Genomic DNA, 5,034 nt, shown 5'->3' with positions numbered 1-5,034 from the left:
CTACCTGAACACCTCAGGTGGCCTTTGCTTTCTGGAAGGTGAGGAGTAGGACAGCTTAAAAGAAGACGGAATAGGGCAGGCCAAGTGGCGCGTTGGTTAAGAGTTGGCTTGGGATGCCAGCTCTGAGCAGCAGGGCCCCGGTTCGGATCCCTCATTAGGGCTGTGACGCTGCGCCCTCTACAGCTAAGATGGTGAACAACAGCTTGACCGGGAGCTGGGCTGCCGTGAGTCGCTGGTGATGGCATGGGCTGCAGTGGGCTGCCATAAGCTACCGTGTGTGGCTAACAGCCAGCATGAGTGGCTGGCAGCTGGCGTGAGCTGCCAAGAGCCTCTATGAGCAGCCGTCCAGGGTCCAGTGACTGATCTGCCTCAGCCGGGAAGAGCACAATGATAATACCAACATGGGCCAGTGAAGCAAAGTCCTCCACAACTAGACTAAAGAACAAAAAGACAGCAACTTGTCTGTTCCCCTTCCCTGACTCCCCAACGCTGTTCCTCTCTCCCAATTCCCCGATAAAAATCTTAAAAAAAAAAGATGGAGTAAAAAAAACATACCATGAGAGTGTGGAAGAGCTGCAGTTGAATATTCCCTGGTCCACACCTCATCTGCCTCTGTGTCTGCAGCCTAGCCCACTTGAGAAGGACGCCTGCCCAGTTTTTGAAAGTGGGGTTGATAGCGTCTTCCCACCCTTGGAGGTGATTAGTAGTGCTGCATCTTCCAGAAGGAATTAAGCTATACAGACAACTTTCAAGATCAGTGTCTGCAGGAGTCACCCCTGGACTCCCAGAGCAACAGGCCAAGTTTGCCCTGGTGAGGGAGGTGTCTCTTTCTGAAGCGCCCTCAGGCTCCAGCTCCTGCCTCCAGAGTGCACTGACTTACTTCCCCCAAAGACCACCTTCCAACATGATGCCTTGGGCACCACATGACCCCTTGCCCCTCTGCCTTCATTCAAGCTGCCATAGTCTTAATGCACTTCACTTTAGTGACACTCCTGCCAAAAATGCATAGCCTGAATCTAATTATGAGGAAATATCACATAAACCCCAGCTGAGGGAATTCTACAAAATAACTCATCTGTACTTAAAAAAAAACACGTCAATACTGTGAAGCACAAAAAAGACTGAGGAACTCTTCTAAATTAAGGGGAGACTAAGGAAACATTAGAAGTAAATGCAAAGCATGACCTGGAACTTTCTTTTGCTATAAAGTATGTATTTGGAACAATTGCTAATATTTGAATATGGTCTGTAGGTTAATTAATAGTGTTGTATGAAAGTTAGTTTCATGATAAGAGAATGTCTCTGTTTTTAGGAAACATACACTGAAGTATTTAGGAGTAAAGGGGTATCATTTCTGGAAGTTACTGTCAAACAAGTTTATAGATAGACAGAACACAAATGTGGTTAAATGTTAACAGTTAGATAATCTGGCTGAAGGATATCTGGTGTCTCTGCTATTTTTGGAACTTTTTTCTAAGTCCGATATTATGTCAAAATGAAAGCTAAGTATATGCGGTCCTAGATACCTTCAGAGCAGCTACAATAGAAGACAGATTTGGCACCCCTAGAATTAGAACTGGGGGCATGGCAAATACTAGGGTCCTGGTATCTGGTTTAAAATGAATGTTGCCCACTGTAAGAGTTCTAGATGAATCAAGTGATGAACTTAGAATGCTTTTGTGAAGACTCAGAAATGGTGGGAGATGAGTGCAAGCCTGACTCTGCCTGACAATGCTTTGTTCCTTACTCCAGCAGACATTTTACCAAAAACCACAGGTCATTCCAGATAGACTAAACAACACCAAATATTTTGTGTCCCATTCTTTATTGCCATATGCCTTTAGCCAGGATCTTAAGGACTCATTGGTAATAGTACATATTTAATTTAGGGCCAATATACTGAAGAGGTCATCCTGATGAAAAGTCCAGGAAATGGGCCCTCAGGCATGGAATTACTCCGTAGGATCCGTGACAGATTTCACTCACACATTCAACACCTTCCAACATGCAACCCTCTCCCTCCTCTTCAGCAGGAAATTAACCACTACATATCAATGAACATCATAGGTATAAACTACCCTGCTTTTTTATTTTACTTTTTTTTCATTTAAGGCAGTAGTTTGCAAACATTTCTATTCTCTTACTGGTAACAAATGACTGATTTATGGGATTTTGTTACAAGGTGGCTGACCTCGCCAACTGGACTGTGGCTGTAGCCTCCTCAGGTGGGTCCCGCCTCTTAAGAACATTGTTAATAAAAGGTAATTGGTCTTAAATGCTTAGCGCTGTATCTGGCACCTAGGAGACCCTATGTAAATGTTTGCTATTATTAACACAAAGACCATATCTTCTACAGGGTGCTGTTTATTTCCTCATAAATTCTACAGTGTAGTGCAAATGCTGGGATCCCAGTGAGCCGAATCTTGCTTAGAACAAGTGCGCATCCACGGTGACTGAGACTAATATTATATCTTGGATTTGTAAGTGGCATTTACTGACTTGGAACATGAACTTGAAGATGCAGCCATTCTTTCAACAAACACTGTATTTGGCACCTGCCATGTGTCAAACACAGTGTTACATGCCAAGATGTGGAGATAATAGGAATAAAAGAGTAATAACCATTAATGTGTGCTAGACACAGTGTGAGCCCATCCTCCCAGTAACCCTGTGAGGTAGGAATGCATTTTCCCCGGGAGGAGATCTAAGTTTTGAGGAACTGAGTAATTGCCAGGCCATTTAACTCCGGAGTCACCTACCTCCCACAAATACTCTGAACACCCCCGTGTACACCCTTAAGGAGCTTACACTGTACTCATTAAGAACTCAGTGAAGAACCGACTCAACACATCTCACCATCCCTCTAAAAGAACTCCAAATGTTGGAGGATCAGAGCATGCCCTTTTTGTTGCCAGGGACACACCCACTTCCTAACACCTTGGGGACTAGGTTGGAAGAGAAAGAAAGGAGACGCGAGATGTTTCGTCTATACCAAGACTCCAGAGAGTCTCCCTGGAAGATCCTTCTGTCGTCCCTACAGCAGAATGTTGGGCCCACGGCGGCTCCACTCACTGGGGACACCAGGTTTCTTTGCCTTCAAAGATCTGCGCGTGGGCCACATGAAAGATCCAAACCTTGGGCAGGGTCCAAACGGTCACTTCCCCGCCCCCAGGGCGCAGTATGCAAATCCGAGTACCAGGAAGTAGCTGGGACCTCTCGGCGGAGCCCAGCTACAGCCAGTTCCTCTCCCGCCGCGCCCGGCCGCCCGCCGCTCGCTCCGGGCCGTGGCGCCTCCGGGACCGACGCGCTGCAGCCTCCAGCTCGCCGCAGGCGGGGCGTGCGCGCAACTCCGGGCCTGGCCCCCAGCCCGCAAACCCGCGTCGCTGGTCCTCGGTTCCCAGCCCGCAGCCCCTCTCGACGCGAGCCCCGCTGGGCCGCCCCGTCGCGCCCCGGGCTCTGAACTCAAGTCACCGTGGAGCGCCGCCGCCGCCGACCCCTTCGCCCCGCTACTTTCACCGCAAGCTGGTGAGCCTCAGGCACCAACCCGGGGGTGGGCGCGGGCGCCAGGGCAGACCCGGCGGGGGCTGCCGCTGTGCCGCCGGCCGGAGTTTCGGGCGCGAGGCAGGCCCTGGACGAGGGGCTGGGGGGTCGGCGCGGACCGCGGGAGCAGGGGACACGCGCCGCTTCCCGGCCGTCCTGGCGCCCGGCTGGGCGGTGAGGGCGCCCAGACGCCTTCAGCCTGTGGGCGACCCGGCCAGGAGGGGCGAGGACGCGGGGGCGGGCAGCTCAACAGGTGTCTCCTGGGAGCCGCGCAGGGGCGTGGTGGGAGGGGCGGGCGCGCGGGCGGGCGCACCTCGCGGCCCCCTGGCAAGGACCCGAGGGCCGCAAGCTGCCCCCACTCGGCCACTCCCAGAGCGTCACGGGGAAGCCCCTCTCCACGCAGTGTGGGCGCGGCAGGGATTCTGGCCAGGACCCTGGTGGGGACTCCTCGGGTTGCACAATCTGGGCTTCCCGCGGGGCCCTGGGTCCCCAGAGGCGAGGGGTGGGGCTCGGCTCTGGCCCTCTCCCAGACCCGCGGACAGTTGCCCTCCTCCGGAGCCCCGGCAGCAGCGTGACGTCGAGGGGGTGCGGGCGGAGGCTAGTGCGCACCCTCCCGCTGAGCCAGGCGCCTCTCGGCTTGCAGAGCAGCAGTCTGATGCCCCTAGGCCCTAGACTAGAGGAAGCGAGAGTTATTTTAAGAATTCAGGGGTTGCCCTTCCTTTGCCTTGGGGGAAGGGTGCAAGCGTCACTTCCCACTGTCCTGCGTGCGTTATATTGGCCGACCGTGGTGTCTTCTAGATGCTGTACAGTCGGGGTGGTCCTGTGGTCATGTCTCCAATTTGTGTGTGTGTGTGTGTGTGTGTGTTACCCCAAACCCACCCAATTTCTTTGCCATCTTGGAAACCCCGAGTGGAATGGAGGCCTTACAGTTTCCTACCTGAGTGTGAACCTGGGCGTATGATTGAAATACCGTGTTTGGGTTTCCTCATCTGTGGGAGAACCTATCTACCTCCTGTGCCATTTATTGCACGTATTCAATAAATGGCGCTGTTATTTATTGCAAATAATTCTGTCCATAAAAAAACAAGGCTTCCTGGTTCTTTGCAGTTTGATGATTTTAAACCTAAGACTGTCTGATTTAGCCATCTGTCCTTACTAGTAAATTTGCTTAATATCAATAAATATACCAGAAGCTTGCTGTCCCACAGCAGGGCCCGAGTCTGGCTTACCCTAAGAACTAGCCAATAAGGATGTTTGACCTACTTGTGATTTATTGGCTGCCCTCAGCTGGCTGTAGGGTTCAGGTGGGCAGGCAACACCCAAAGTAGTGCCACAGGGAGTAGGCACCACAGAATACAGGTACTTCTTAAGTCCTCAAAATCCTTCCTGTAAGTTCTGCTGGCAAAGGGTGGGATTCAGGTAGTCCCTGGTTTTCACTTGGAGGTAGAGGTACATGTCTTAAGGCTTGAAGAACTTTAATTTGATCACAAGAGG

At 51.6% G+C, this 5,034-nt stretch overlaps 1 protein-coding gene across 1 annotated transcript in view; it reads left to right on the top strand.

The window, feature by feature from the left end:
* The first annotated feature begins 3,237 nt into the window (after positions 1-3,237).
* The window catches only part of LYN (LYN proto-oncogene, Src family tyrosine kinase), a 148,429-nt gene continuing 146,632 nt past the window's right edge, over positions 3,238-5,034 (top strand). Inside the window, exon 1 of the mRNA XM_019664530.1 lies at positions 3,238-3,525. The gene's annotated coding sequence lies outside the window, so the exon portion shown is untranslated. The remainder of the gene's footprint in view (positions 3,526-5,034) is intronic.

The sequence above is a fragment of the Hipposideros armiger genome, unplaced genomic scaffold (genome assembly GCF_001890085.2).
Source record: "Hipposideros armiger isolate ML-2016 unplaced genomic scaffold, ASM189008v1 scaffold_425, whole genome shotgun sequence".
NCBI lineage: Eukaryota > Metazoa > Chordata > Mammalia > Chiroptera > Hipposideridae > Hipposideros > Hipposideros armiger.
This window is presented reverse-complemented; position numbering and strand designations above follow the sequence as displayed.